At 39.3% G+C, this 16,952-nt stretch overlaps 1 protein-coding gene across 4 annotated transcripts in view; it reads right to left on the bottom strand.

Annotated features, from left to right (window-relative positions):
• LAMA2 (laminin subunit alpha 2) overlaps positions 1-16,952 on the bottom strand; it is a 736,088-nt gene that overhangs the window by 607,822 nt on the left and 111,314 nt on the right. The gene's annotated exons all lie outside the window — the stretch shown is intronic.

Here is a 16,952-nt window from a genome sequence, read left to right as displayed (position 1 = left end):
AGAGAGAGAGAGAAATGAGAAAGAGAGAGAGAGCGAGAGAGAGAGAGAGAGAGAGAGAGAGAGAGAGAGAGAGAGAGAGAGAATGTGGTAAAGACAACTTTGTCTGGTTCGCACGACTCTACACATAATCTATACATTATCACAGGGACGTTTATGTAAATAACTTATACTTGTCTTTTCACAGAGGTTTTTGAGACAGGAGGTGCGACTTACTTATCAGTCTCCCAGATAAGATAGCACCAGGGTTGTCACATAAAGTGGCCCGTTCAGGTAGCTTCGATGTTATCACTGCAAAACCGATAGTGTTTGCATGTTCCTACCGAACCGTATGAAATTTGTGAAAAAATTGTATTCAGTAAGAAATATCGGTAGGTACAAAAACGACATACTGTACGAGTTGTCATTTGCTGTTCAAGCGATATGGCCTTGCGATTTCACTCTAGTCTGGAAGAACTGGGCAGAGACAAACTGCATCTCCCTGCACAGCTCTTACAGGCGATTGCACTGTTTTTATTTGAATTTCTATTAACATCGTATTGAGGCAGGGGGTCTCCGGAGCTGAAAGTATAGCGGGTCAGCTACGGAGACCCCTGGCTTCAATCCTATGCAGTAAAAATAAAATATACTCTTTCCTATGTACATCACGAACCCGATCTCACTACTCGTTAGGTGACGGAAACAAAATAAGAGGGTTTAAGGTGCGATGTGCATATCGAAGCTACCTGAATAGCAGTTGCTGGCAAAAAATGCGAGTTTTGGCATCTTTGAGCTACCGCACAGCTTGTCAGAGCCAGAGTCCTAACGCTCATTAAAACGCCGTTTACAAGTGATTTTTACATGTTGTCAAAGCTTTATGAATAGCTACACTTGTGAAATTGCTTGGAAAGTGCACTTAACAAGCATTAACTCCCTTATCGAAGCCACCTGAATAGGCCCCAAAGAATCCAGTTAGAATCAATGGGATTTTTTTTTATCTGGCACACATTTCTTTTCAGCAACATTGTTCCTAGCTGTAAACCTTTCATAAATAACCCCCACTGTGTTTGGCTGCAGCCAACAATTGAAATCATTACCCAGGATTCAATTCCCACAACACTTTAAAAAGACCTGCCAAACATTATAAACTAATATTTTCAGATCACTGCAGCAAAAATAAAATAGTTCATATAACTTACTCAAAACAAACTAGTGACATTAAAATAGAATGTTCTCTTAAATACAGAATAATATTTATAAACAATATACTGAAATGTCATAAAATATTACTTGGCTTCCATTACCAATGGATTTTACCATCTCTTATTCTGTATGGTTTTAGCAGTATACTTTTTACATTCCCACAATATCTCCTGGTTTTGTCTATTTATTAGTGCCCTCTCCTGCCACTTCCTAGGCATTAGTAATACTTATATTATGCAGATGGAACAGGAAGAGGTAAACATCAGAGTACAGTGCAACTTATATTATGCACCATTGACATAACCAATGTTTTCTGCCAAATTCTTCAATACTTGTACTAAGATGACATAAAATTAACATAGTATTAGGGATGCAGTGAGAGACAGGAAGAGAAGAGCATATCCATGAAACTCACTGAGCTTTCTAGGGACTACTAACTGTATCACAGCCATGAGTCAGTGTTACTCCAATTAGACCTGATATATTTTTTAAGTCACAATAGAATATGCATTGCTATTAATGTTACTGTGCAGTACCAAATAAGTCGGCCTTATTCAAAGGATCTGGCTACACAGCAGGTAGGGGAAAAGCACAGCTCTGTGATGCAAAAAGCATGGTCCTAAAGAATGAATTGCTGGTTAAAAACAGATTTATTGACGGACTACAAAAAGCATTTAAAAGATAAAGCACCTTAGTGCGTGAAACGCGTTAGAGTAGCTAGTATGTTTTGACTGACATGCATTTTGTGGTCCATCATTAAATCTGTTTTTAACCAGCATTTCATTCTTTTGGACCGTGCTTTTTTGCATCACGGAGCTGTGCTTTTTTCCTACCTGTTGTGTAGCCAGATCCTTTGTATTTACTTGATTTGAGAAGCACACCCATGGAGTTCTGATGGGATGGGTGCCGTGAGTAATACTAGTTCCCTCAACTTTCAGGAACTATCATTTCAAGATATTATTCCACACTATGGACACCATTGTACTTATGTGAATAGAGAATTTGTGGAAGGAGAATCCATTACAGGAGAATTTATAGAGGGGTTAGGGGGTATTTGTTCCATCTGGGTCACAGCCTTTGGGTACCCTAAAACCCCTTTCACCTTCTCCCCAAATGTATTTCATTATTTGAACTCCTACTGTATGACGTTTATATATATATATACCTTTTTATATACATATTCTGCCCGCTGGTTCAATATATAATGTCACTACACATATAAAGAGGAGAACATCCACAGCACATTTGGATCATCTTTATATATCAACCGGGCTCTACAGATCAGCACTCCATATTATGATACATCTATACGAAAATTGATCATTCCATTGGGGATATAGTCCAGCTATTTTCAAGTTCATACTTTTTGGAGACACTACAATATTGAACAACTCCTACTCTTCCACCTCCAGCAGGTTCCTCCATCTCCAGTTAGCACAATGACTTAATACTGGGTGAATCGCTTGCTAACTATAGTACAATATTTTTTAGCGTTGAAAAAAGGGCAAATTTAGCATGGTTTTAGACTTCATGCAAAAGTTTTGCACATCCGTAAACAGTACTAATAATTCAGATATTTTTTTCAAATGGTGGGTTTGTGTAATTGCCCCCAATACTAAAGTGACAAGAACAATTGTAACCATATACGAGCACTGGGGATAAATTACTTGCTTATTTATTATGATCATGGCAGAGTGATATTTAATAGTCTCACTTAAATAACCCTTGTATGCGACACTTGATTTAAAAAAAAAAAAAAACATTTTTGTATTCTGAAGAGTATTGTGGGAGTTGCATGGAACATTACGAAAGTTGTTTGACTTGATTGTATTCAGAGGACAATGGTGAACATGCCAACCTTAACTCTCAGAAAATATATCTGATGGAGAAAAAAGAGATATTTGTGTCGGGCTGAACAAAACTATGCAAGTATGTGGGAACGCTGTTGGTAGAACAAAATCTGGAAAGAAGAAAAAAATAAAACTTTGCAACAAAGAATGTTTCCCAGCTGCTCACAGCAGTGGCAACTTTGACATGTAAGATTCACACTAAATACCGGGACATTGATAGAAGTGAGAATAAGAATGATAGAAAATAAGATTTTCAATCACAATATAAACAGGCTGTGCAAAATGGCTTAATGTACAGGGCACACAAAAATGCACATTATGTTCTTCAGAAAATTATCTAGTAAAGACATTATTTTCTTTCAAAATGAATGCTTTACCATGTAATTACATCTTTATATCATAAGGTTACACATGGAGTTTAACAATGGTACGTCTGTACAGCATCAGGCAGCTGAAGAGGAGTGTGGAACAGTGTGAATCATTCAGACTTGTTTCTCAGTTTGATCTAATATCGTAGGCTAAGCACTCTTAATGTCTCATCATAGTGCCTTATAGAGATAAAAGGACATTATCTTTTCTCTTCTCATGAGAGATATGTAGCAATAATAAAAGGCTAATTCTCAGGGGAAAAAAAAGACCTATTCCAAAGACATAAGCAAATACTGATGCGAAGTGATGGTAAACATATACATAAACTGGACAGATAATGCTCAAATATAGGCAAAGTGGTCAAAATGTGATTAGCACGGGGTGTACTGAGTACCACTGCTTCTCTTTTTAGGGATCCACAGTAACACAACTTTTTTCTTTTTAAGTAAAATTGATGTGTTTAGGGAAGCTCCTCTTTGTCAGCTTTCTCAGCACAAATACTCAGTCTCAGCACAAATACTCAGGGTCGCTTTTAGACTTTTGCCACCATTAGGCACTTCCCCTTTTCCCTCCCCTGGCCTCCTCCTCTTGCAGTGTCCCGGCATCATGTGGTGACGCATTTCCATGGCAACGAGACAACATGTAGCATCCCATTGTAATGGCAATGTGTCGTCATTTGACGCCGCAATACTGCAGAATGAGATAAAAGCGTCCCCCGACAGTCATTTTAATTGTTGCTGGGGAAGAGAGTGGGGCCTCGGTAACCCGCAGCACCAGCTCCCCAATATTTACCGCCCCTCCAATTTTGCCGCCCATGGCTGTGTAAATACGGGCCTGCAAATACTGTATACATTTCTCTAAAATATGGTCCAAACTGTTTCTCCTCTGTATTTATTCAATTCTGATCATTTATGTCTGGCACTGTAACACTGCTTTTGTTATGCCACTTTGCCCACAGTGCAGGCATTTTTGATAAAGCAACTAGTAAAATATCTGAAACGTTGTCATCTTAATTTTGACTGCAAGAACTCATATTGGCGCAAATTGACTAAGTGGCTCATTCAAGTAAATAGGCTTTAGGGCACCTTGAAAGCAGTTCATTGACAAGTGGTGTAAGAAAAATATGTGGGGACTCTGTTCAATTAATCTTTTTGAAACAATATACAGTAGCAATAAATATGTAATCACACTGAGTGCTGTTGATGCTATTCCGGTCAGGTTTGGGATGATTGATGCAGAAGCTCAAGTCCACCAGTCACCGTATTAAAACTTCAACCTTTCCTGTATAAAACCTGCTTGGATGGACATCTCAGGGGATAAAGGGGCTAGGAAGAAACCCTCTTTACCACTCCAATGTAACCTTTTCTGCGAGGTGGATTGTAACCAGAAATCCTTATGCCAAATAGGAAAATTGTATTTGTGAAAAATGTAACCCAACAAAGGCCCTTATTCTGTAAACTGCAATAGGGTCGATCCGGCGCTATCACATGGTAAGACCCATTGAAGTCAGTGGGGCCTGTTCCAAAGTGCGGGGAAACCTTTTCAGGCGAAAAGAATCCTGCTTGTGCAGCCAACACAACATACACAAACACATTCTTCAAACTACAGCTCTCCCCTGGGATAGAGATACCATGTAGAGCTCTACTCACAGGTTCATAATGCAATTCTCCCTTTAATGTGCCAACCAAGAACAGAGGAAACCCATCAGTTCAGGTCCCATATATACCGTTCAAGAGGTACCTGAAACGTTGACTTGGCTTAAGGGTTCCATGTAATAATGGATTTAAGACAACAGTTGGCACTGTGTGTTCATTTGCACGTAATTTCCCAGAATCCCTTGCTGCAGTGGAACCACTGAATGCTAGGTGATAATGACAAAAAGCAGGGTTGCAGACCTGTCTAAGACATGTGAATGTGCTCACAAGTAATATTTTGATATGCTATATGCTATACGGTGGAGGGTTTCTAGTCACCTTTTCACCCACCATAACCTAAATAATGTTTATTTCTAGGTAGACTACATTCCTGTCTTTCTGATGTATTGCATCTTCACCTATTTAACATGTTATATTATCAAAACCTTCATGCTTTTTAAAACTAGTTTGTACTGTAGGACAGTACTGCCTGACTTGAGTAGTCGTACATAAGTAATTATATAATATGTAAGCATGAACAGTTGAGAACAGAGACGCCCGGCTATTTTATATTATGGTAATCAGTTTCTTTCACATGATTACAACTTCCAAATATCTAAGTATGAGCTTATGAACTATTTTCCAAGTGAGAAATCTATGCAAACAGCAAGCACATTATTACCATTGTCACTTAAGTTATGTAGTCGTTCTCTACAATACACGTTCACTGCTTTTCTAGAATACACAAAGATGGAATAAAAAATAAATATAAATGTCTAACAACTAGATATCTTCTGTTAATGACCCTAGAATTGTTATAGTAGGTATTTGACTTGCAGCTGACCAGAATAAGAAGTTGAACAGAACACAGAGCAGATGGTTGTCAGCTGCAGTAACTAAAAACTGCATATCATAAATGGAAATTAGTGCATAGGAAAATATCTACATGTTTCAATGGATTTTTTTTTCTGAAGAAAAATGGTAAAATACATCTGGCTAGGACACAGATTATTTTTATGTATTAAAGCACACATGCTTTTTTAACCATCTCTGCTGCTGGTATTTTTTCCTGTGCACCTGGAATGACAATCAGTGAGACTTTCAATATGAACATCTAATGTGTGTGTCATGTTGTTATCCTACTGTAGCTACAGCAGAATTTATGATCACATGAAGGTAACTGGGCAGCATGCACTTGGAGAGTCACAGGACTAAAGTAAGGTACAATCCTTTTTGTGGGAAGGGGGGGGGATTACTGTACCAATATGTTCTTTTTCGTGTACTTTTTTTTTTTATAGGAAGAGGCTTTACAGGAGCTAATCTATGCTTTTTTATTTTAGCTCAGGGACCCTGTGGTTCCTGAGCTACTTACCAGTGCAGCTACTGGTTTAAAATCTTTCTCCAGATTAAACCAAATTCCCTCAGGTGCAGCAGCACAAATAGGGAAGCCGCTATGTTATTTGGTTACATTTCCCTATTAGGTGGCCATTTAAATTTCCTTTAAAAAGCAATAAGTAATGCTGGTAACTTCGCCGATAAGTATCTCAGGAAAAAAAGGGTCCCTGAAGCTGAAGCCATCATTGTTTAGCTTCAGAGGATCCTCCTGTTCCCGTCCTGTAAGAAGAAAGGTGAGGTTAGATAGATGGGGATTTTTGCTCTAATTGTCTGTGAAATTTATTTTTGGTTAATCGCTGCAAATAAAAATGATTAGATATTTTAAAAAAAAAAGGATCTTCTAAGGCACATTTGTCCTATTTTAAGTGGATTGACCTCAGAATGTCATGATACACTGTGTGTATCAAGTTTTATTTGGCATGGCGAGATATGGTTTGTTTATATGTATGGGATAATGGGAAAGGGGGAAGCAGGACCTCCTTAAACATGTTGACATATTGAATCACCTCAATATGCATACTGTACATCTGTTGCCGAGGAGCTGGAAATCCGGTTATCTGCACAACTCCCACATTACAACCAGCCCAAGAAGAATTAGATTCTGTCTTCCAGAGGAAGCATTCTGTTATCTTTATTCATTCCTATGACAACTCACAAGGGGATAATTTGAAAACAAATCATAAATTAAAGTAGTTTTCTTGACGTTGGAACATAGATGGAAATCTTCCCGAAAATTTACACTCATTAAAGAATTTTTTATGTCTCAAGAGACATTTCTTTCAGACGCATCTGCTAGTCTTGCCAAATGTTTGCAATACTTTGGTGAACACAGCACAGCAGTGTGTATTTGTGATAGAGAGGTGGGAAATGGATATGTTACAGACTGCAGGAGTATTTGACTTATCTTTAAAAACTCCAGTTTCCACGATCATTACCCTCTTGCAAAAAAGTATTACTTTAAATTAACTTGTTCTGTAAACAGACTTTTCAAATGTTTCTTTGGTATCAGCTCAATGCAAACCCCCCCCCCCCCCCATTATTAGAGCTTTCATTCTTTGCATTCATCCGTAGGGCCATTTTCATTAAGGATTAACCAAATTGAGGCTTAACGTAAAGTGGGGGGGTCAGTATCTGTAAATATTGCATATAGGAAAACTAGCTACAATTTTCTAAACAGATGGGATCAGTCCTGTTTTTTAAAACTTACTCTATTGAACACATTAGTGTCTAGTTATTTGTGAATAAAAATGCAGGACTTTAATTTCCAGAATGATTATGGGTAGTAGTTAAAAATCGGGACTGGACAAAATTTCCAGACAGGCTAGCAAATCTGGGCGGTATTCTGTAGTACAGGACTGTCCGATTCGCGGCCCACATGGTGTCGCTATGCGGCCTGTACCTGTGTGCCAACAGGGGGAAGAGCTGGAACAGGAGTCCAGTGTGCAGTGACTGCGGCTGCCTGGCGAGCGCTGGAAGTTGCTGCTGAGCCACCTCCTGGGATATGGGTGAGGGGCTATTGTGGGGAAGGGTGGCTGGTGTGGGGCTTACGTGGGGTTATTGTGGGGGAGGTGTTATTTTGTGTGTGTGTGTGTGTATTGTAGGGCGGGGGGGGGGGTATTGTGTGTCTATATATTGTGGAGCCGGGCAGTATTGTGTGTGTGTGTATATAGTGGGGCAGGGGAAAATTTTGTGTGTGTATTGTGTGGTGGGGGGTATTGTGTGTGTATTGTGGGGTGGGGGGTATTGTGTGTGTATTGTGGGGCGGGGGATATTGTGTGCGGATTGTGGGGCAGTGGATATTGTGTGTGTATTGTGGGGTAGGGAGTATTTTGTGGAGAGAGAGAGAGAGAGAGAGAGAGAGAGAGAGAGAGAGAGAGAGAGAGAGAGAGAGAGAGAATGAATGGATGAAAGAATGGATGGATGGGTGAGAGAGACACACAGACAGAGAAGGGACGGGAGAGAGAGAGAGAGAGAGAGAGAGAGAGAGAGAGAGAGAGAGAGAGAGAGAGAGAGAGAAGGGGTGAGGGCAGAAAGGGAGAAAGAGTTGGGACTGGATGGAATGGGGAGAGGGGTTTGTGCGAAAGAGGATATTGGGGGGGGGGGGGGCGGTGGGAGAGAAATTCCAGCAACGTTTCATAGTAAAATGTAAGAAAAAAAGTGTACACGTAGGTTATAGGGACTGTTTATAAAAAAAAACTGGTGCGACCAGGGTCTTGCAGTCAGACTTAAGAATTGGCCCCCAAAGTATTCTGTTTGACAAGCCTGATGTAGAACTATAATATATTGTTGGGCTTTATTTGAAGTTTAAAGTGGTTGGAATTTATATGAACGGTTTGATTAAATTATATGTTTGAGCCATTCGAGTACTTGGACTATTACTGAAGTTGAATTTCAACAAGGCAAAAGGTTGAAAGCAAAAGTTTCTATACTGCATGTGATGAATATATTATTGTCTACTTACAGATTGGAAAGGTGAAGAAGAAAAGAAAATAACTTGCTGAGGCTTCAATCAGTGCCACAAACTTCTATATGTAGATCAATTTAGACAATACACAACCCTATACCACGTCTTCCCCCATTTCTCCATTCCCCACACTGTCTTTACAGTATAACAAACATGGCTCAGGACTTTTATCCATCTCAGCACAAGAGAGGATCTCAAAGAAATAGAGCTTAAGGGCTACAAACCGACAGCAAAACAGCAGAAAAAGAGAGAGAGGAACCAAAACAGTAAAAAGCAAAGGGAACACAATTGCAAACGGATATCTGGGATCACAACCATATGATTGCTTCTTTAGCCCAGCTCAGAACCCAAAAACCCACCACATTTTATATAATATATGTGTGTGTGTGTGTGTGTGTGTGTGTGTGTGTGTGTGTGTGTGTGTGTGTGTGTGTGTGTGTGTGTGTGTGTGTGTGTGTGTGTGTGTGTGTGTGTGTGTGTGTGTGTGTGTGTGTGTGTGTGTGTGTGTGTGTGTGTGTGTCAAAAGGAGTGCTACTGGGTGTGGCTAAATGTATACAACAAAAGACAGAAAAGCCCAAAGCTACATCCAATGTGACAAAAATACACAGTGTTGATGTGGTGGGTTTTGGGTTCTGAGCTTTCTGTGATTGTGTTTAAAATTTGATTTTCAACTGGAATCAGTTGTTTGGAGGTTAGTGGCCCCTCCTCCCAGGGTTTACGCTCACCCCAACCCACTTTTTAATTAGCAAGGTTTTATTCATGTTCCCGTGCAGGACAGACCCATTGAGGTTATTCTCCCACCAGCAGAGGTAAATGAGAATTTGCATAGGTAGTGTTAGGACCTGCTTACTGGTTATGCTTTGATGTGGCTCGCAGGCTTATAACGCTTTGGCACAAGGTTTTAACTAAATGACCCTTATTCAAGAGAATATATAAGTATTTCACTGTGTATTTTTGTCACATTGGATGTAGCATTGGGCTTTTCTGTCTTTTGTTGTAAACATTTCTAATGCATAATGAGTTACCAGTGGATTGACAAATACTTGCAAATTTTATCCCACGGCAAGTGTAACATTTTCCATTTTCATCAACTTCTGCAAAGGTACCACACATGTTCATTATGACTTGAGGCCAGTTGAAAGCTCTACGTGGCTACAGTAAAATGTTTTAAAAATTGAAAAAAACATGTGTACCCCCCATTTTAGGACTGCTATTGAAAGTGTCCCATCCAGTTAGCGTCCGTAGATGGTACTAGAGAAAACTACAGGAGAGGAAGCCTACACCCTATAGGGTTTGCCCAAATAGTAGCCCTGGGGCCTTGCCGGATAGGCACTGCTAAGAGGCCCACTGACACCTTAAAAACAGTGGGCCTAAGAGTGGCATGCAATACTCTACACCAGGATAATAATCCTACGGATCGTGATTGAAAGGGTAACCCAAGATAAGGTCCAATAAATAGAATATATTCCCAAAAGCTACGCAGAAGAGGGCCACTTAATATGATAGTAACAGCAACAAGCGTAAATACCTCCCTAGAGCGATAATAGAGGGTGCTAACTAGAATTTTTTTTATATATATAGCAAATGGAAATATTACTGTATGCTCATTTGCATGTAGACATGCAAATGAGCATACAGTAATATTTCCATTTGCTATATACTTTACTGTGGGGGTTTTTTGTCCCTTTTTTCCCCACCATAACTTAACTAAGAGATAGATAGATAGATAGATAGATAGATAGATAGATAGATAGATAGATAGATAGATAGATAGATAGATGTACAAACGCTGTGGAGATACCCAAAATATGTCTATTATGAATGATGTAAATGTGGAAGGAGCATTATGGATGGCTGCCAATAAAGCTCCCTGACAAGGTATGAGAGACTGAGCAGAGCCATGTATATAGTTAACTGATGTAAACACCTTAAGATCTGGGCAATGAGGGTTCCACATGCTTTCTAGCATGCCCAGCGGTGCTGCAGAATTGATCTTTTCTCAGAACCCTGTATATATTGGAGAAAGGCTCATCAGCTAATAAGGAAAGGAAATGCTTAATATTGTCTCAATCCATTTACCCAGAACAGTCTTAAAACCAGATTAATATCTCAATTATTTTTTGTTGGTAAAGTATTTGAAAACAAATAATATATACGTATAAACAAGATAGAAAAACGACATGAATTAGACTGCAGTAACATCCATGATTGGTTAATAAGGACAGTGGCTTCGATAAAACATCAAAGACATGTACAGTTCACACTGGAGACTAGCTTCAGCTTCCAAAACTATTTTTTTTCCTCGGGTGTATTATTGAACAAGGATTGCCCTATTTTTATACTGTTAAAAAAAGAGCAATTTAAATGTACATCAAGTGGATTGAAGAAAGTATTTTATTCCTAAAATAAAAATAAAAAACAAGAAAGTTCACCGTTTTCAGATGGAACTCATTTTCTTTTGTTATTAATAATTTAGTTCAAAGAGGGCAGATTGAAAGTACAGCCTTGTAAATGGCAGGATGCGCTTTTTATTTTAATTTTCAATTTGTTCTGCTTCCTTTAAGATGTGGATCTCATCTGAAAATGGGTTTTACACTACCTGTGTTCGTTGCAGACACACTAAGAAGTTAATATACAGATTGAACTGCACATAAGCGCTCTGTGTTTCAACTTACTCTACCATTCTTAATGAACTAATAATGATTACTTGTGGTGATTATTAAGCTATGATCTCAGCGGAAGCCTTGACAGTCAAAAGAGGAAAAAGCAATCCGGTGCTTCGTACCTTAGCAGGGTAACAACCACAATACAATTGAGGATTAAAATTGGGGACAACTACTTCATAATGTAAGTGGCAAGCGTAGGAACTTCCTTAGTCTCTTCCTCAAAACCCAAATTGTGATGTCTAACATATTTATGTGACATATGGAAGGAGATTCTTCATCCAAGATAGTCCATATCGCACCACTACTGTGTGTTAACTGCTGGTATTGAATTTCTATTGCACTTTAATGAATCTCACCTCAAGAGTTTTAACCAAACAAGAATCACTGTAATTAATGTATAAGGGTGATTTAGTTGTTTAAAGTCCAAGACACCATTTACACCGTCAGTACACTGCAACAAATTGTGACTAGACCCTAAGATTTCAACATGAAAAAAATATCTAAATTGTATAAAACTTTATCCATTACAAATATACATGTATTTATTTATTAAATGTTTTACCAGAAAGTAATACATTGAGAGTTACCTCTCGTTTTCAAGTATGTCCTGGGCACAGAGTTATAATGAAAGCTACTTGGTTACAAATACACAGTTACATTAAGTGAACAGGGTTATACATTATATATGAAGACATTGCAGTTAAAGATAATATATATTATAGGAGTATGTAACAGTTACAGACCACATTAAAATGGGAGACAGTTTTAGTTTTGAAAGAACTTAGACTGGTGGTGGTTTTGAGAGAATCAGGTAGGTTGTTCCAGTTTTGGGGTGCACGGTAAGAGAAGGAGGAGTGGCCGGATACTTTGTTGAAACTTGGGACCATGAAAAGTCTCTTGGAGTCAGATCTTAGGTGATAAGTGCTGCGTGTGGTAGGGGTGATGAGTTTGTTCAGATACGGGGGTAGTTTGCCCACGAAGTATTTGAAGGTAAGACAGGAGAGAGTAATTCATATAAAACATATTACACAGTTTGCATTGATCTCACTCTGATAGTAATCAACATTCTTACATATCAAAATATTTTTTAGAGAAATATTATTACTCTTTTGAAAAAAAGACAAATAACTTCGATGTTTTCGGTCCATGGACATAATCCGCAACTCATCAAAAATCCTTCTCCTAGCACTATAGACTTTGTGTAGGTCAGTGGTTCCCAACTCAAGTCCTTAAGAACCTCCAACAGGTCAGGTATTAAGGATATTCCTGCTTCAGCACAGATGGTTCAGTTAAAATGATCGAGCCAGGGATTGAGCCACTTGTGCTGAAGCAAGGATTCATTGGAGGTTCTTCAGAACATGAGTTGGGAACCACTGGTGTAGCTCATTAGCTGAATGAGTTGGGAGTGCAGCTGGAGATAGAATCCTATTGAACTTTACAAACCACTAATTGAACACCATGCCAAGGCGTCTGCTTAGCATTAATCATATCTTAATTAAAATATTTCACGTGTGATGGGAAATGGGTACATTTTAAGTTCTGGATTATTCTACACTACTGTTCAAGTGCAGGTGGGCCGGCCCCCAGCCACATGTTCGCTACACCAAGCACATGGTTGACCATGCAGGTGCTGACTATTTTCAGGCACTCAAAGGGTTAAAGCCCCAAAACACAGTCACACAAATGGCCAATATGTTATATTGCTGTTTCTACTCTTCCTCTGATATTAATCCCCCACAATGTAAGATGCCTCAATCAAAGCCTATTAGTTTATGGAATAAGAGTCTCACTGGCAAAGCCTTTTTAAGCTTCAAGCATTTTAAAAGTCCCTTTGGTCCATATTGCATTGTAAATAGTAATAGCTCAATATATTGGCCCATATTAATAAGCAGTGCTATGCGACACAGTCTTGCCCCGTAAAGGTGTTATAACATAACAATGTTTAGTAAATATCGGCCATAATATTTAATATATTTCCTACAATGTGTCCTGAAGCTTCCCAAACATAATAAATAACAGCTGCTAACCATTTACAAAGCAAATAATCTCAGACTCCACAACACCTGTGCTTATTTACTTTTTAGAGAAAGACAAAACAGTCCCAGTTTAAATAAACCTTCAAAGGAATATTTTATGAGGATAATTATAAAATCATTCACTGTTTTATAGTGCTCTTAGAAACCCTACACTAATACTACTGACCCTCCAAAATCACATTATATCAATAAGTTACAAAGTGCTCTTCCGAATTGTGAGCATCAATTTTAATTTGTGCCTTCTGCATTTTAAGCCATTTTTTATGTCTTTTAAACAGTTGTTTAAATGCTTGCTATTTTTTCTGTTGTACAAGTACTCAACATTGGGCTTTCACTAATATTTGTAATTGTACTATAGTATTTGTATTATATTGTATGCTTCAAATATATTCCCAAAATAGTTTATCATTGAATTGTTAACATTAGATACAAGGAGATAAAATCACTTGCCAAATGAATCTTAAAACAATGTCTCCCATTTGTGAGGTTAGGCACGTTCTGTAGTGCCGGGCGTGTGCTACGCCGTGCGCGTGCGCGGATTTTTAGTTGGCTGACGTTAGTCAGCCTTTCTATAGATGTGCCCCGCGCGCACGGCAGAGAGAGAGGAGCCGACAGACAGCGGCGAAGATGAAGAAATGTATCTTTTCGCGCCGCTGCCTGCGCTCAAATGTATGTATTGGTGTGTATGCGTGTATGCGTGTTTGCGTGTATGCGTGTTTGTATGGATGTGTGTGTGTGTGGGGGGGTGGTAAATAAATGCACACACAAAAAAAAATTATTAAACTTTTTTTTTAATTTAAAAAAATCTTACTTTCACTCCCCTTACACTTACACTTACACTCACACAACATATACACACATACACGCATATACATGCATATACACGCACATACACACACATACACGGATATACATGCATATACACGCACATACACGCACATACACGCATATACTCGCATATACACTTACCTGCAGCTCCCGGCTCTATATACACGGAAAGCATGCGGCACGTGCACGCGCGTTCACATAGGAACGCACGGCCGCGTGGCCGCGTGCTGTATAGAACGCCCCTCAGAAACTCAACTACAATCAAATTGAAGTATTCTTTTAGATTGTTTCAAGTATTTGTGTACACAATGGATTTCTCCATACAATCATGCATTCTATATCTTTACTGTATCTTACGGTGGAGAGTTTGTCACTTTTTACCCACCACATCTTAACCATTCTGCGGCCAGAAGGGCCACAGCAGTTTTCAATGCGTTGTTCACAATGCAGAATCAATGACCAAGTTACACTTATGAGTCCAAAGGATGAATTGTTACTTCTTTGAATGAGTTTCTTTTTTGCCCGAGGCTTAGCTGTATAATACAGCACACAAATGCAGTAGGGAGTCTGTGTAAAAAAAGGGTGGAAAAATAAAATTGACATGTCCAATATGTACATTTGCATATCACTACCAAGAATCCCTGTGGGTTAAATAAAGCAGGCTCGGAGAAGCCATGAAAGAAATGTAGATACACTCATGAGTTCTCTAGGTTTGCTGTACTTTGCGCTAGTGGTCGTCACTATTATCACACACAAAAGCCCCCCTCCCCAAATACACACGCACACACAATAAGCCCCCCTCCCTAAATACATGCACACACAATAAGCCCCCTCCCCAAATACACACATGGAGGGGGAGGGGGGAGGGGCCTAGAAGGGTGGTAGAAGGGGATCATGGGCACGTGAGCTTGCCTGGGGGGGGGGGGGGGGGTGATGCTGGAACCACCTTGCCAGTTCACAGGAAAGCCTGCGGAGCCTAAGTAAGGCAGGGATAGATGGGCACTGTGCCCAGGGAAAGGGAGGGCCCTTCCAGCTTGCAGGAGAGGAGGATGGGAAGGAACAGAGGGGGGCAGCAGCCCCAGGAAAGTGGAGGACCCTGCTTGGCTGCAGTTGTGATAGATGGATGGGGCCAAGGAAAAGGGGAGAACCCGTCTTGCTTGCACGCAGGAAACTTTAGAGTTGCTGGCAGGGAGGCCGGGCCCTTTGACTGTCCGGGCCCGGGAGAGTAGTCCAAGCTGCCCCCCCCCCCCTCAACTATTTTTACCCATCATAAAGAAATTGTATCTGGTATTGCATATGCAAAAATGTATTTGCAAATAAAAACAACTATCATTCAAGAAACAACTTATGGAATTTCAAAGAGTACTGCAGTATAAGCTTTCCAAGGAGGGAATGATTCTACTGTAGCATCATCGAGAAGCATTTTGAATAGAGTACAATTGAAACAGAAACGTCATAAGCAAATGCTCATTTTCAAGGTGATGATCAGGCTGGCTACTCTGACAGAGCGGTCCACTTGATTAAAATGAATGTGGAGCTCTTGCTAATTCCATTTCCTGTATCAGGGGACCAGGCACATAATATGATCACTCCATTAGTGATCATGTGGCATTGTAGTGCAAGGGGTCGGGTGGCACCCTGCTGTTGCCTGATCCGGGAACTGAAAAAGATAATAGAAGCTTTAATAGTGAGTTCCTAAACTTACATACTTTGTGAAGCTCTCCCATACAGACGAACTATTCAAATTTGAGAGGAGAGGTGAGTGTTGGAGAGAAAATGGCAAACTGTGGAAGATTGTTTCATTATATATCAGTTTTAAGAGTAACTTGGAACTTTATCTCTGTGTTTTTAGTAACAAGTTCAGTGTGGAGAAGTTATTTCAATCTCAAGTGGGATCCATGTACTGTACACAGAACAATACTAGAAAGAATCTGATTCTAAGTCAAATAACATGGCAATATACATAATTGTTTCTCAATTTAATGGCCCTTTTACACTTCCATACTCATTGACTCATTATGAGCAAACTGTAATTTTCTGCATTCGTTTACAGGTATCCAGTACCGACAGCTTGTTGTACAACCCACATCATTGTTCCTTAATGGTCCATTAAAAAGAGAAATTGTCTTAACTAACAGGGAGCTGTTTCTTGTATGCTTAAACTAGGAAAGATAAAATAAAATCCCCATGGTTGATTGTGTGTTTTATGTATGTATATAATTATATATTTCCTCTATGTACAGATGTAGCCAACGTTATTGTACCCATGAACATGACGCTTTGTGTGAAACCTGGCACGTCATTTAAAGCTGCAGTTCAGGCAATATCCTGCATGTGCGTTTTTTTTTTAAATAAATCAGTTCTGTAGTAAGAAAAAATACTTTTAGCATTTTCTGTTTTAAAAAAAAAAACTTTGAAAGACCAATTTTCTTGTATTCTATTTTAACAAGCATGCTTGTTCCTATAGCAACGATTTACATTCCCCATATTTAAAGATGTCGCCAAACTTTGCCGATCAATAGACGGAGAAC

Source organism: Ascaphus truei, chromosome 4 (genome assembly GCF_040206685.1).
Source record: "Ascaphus truei isolate aAscTru1 chromosome 4, aAscTru1.hap1, whole genome shotgun sequence".
NCBI lineage: Eukaryota > Metazoa > Chordata > Amphibia > Anura > Ascaphidae > Ascaphus > Ascaphus truei.
Note: the sequence above shows the minus strand (reverse complement) of the source record. Positions and strands in the feature narration are given on the sequence as shown.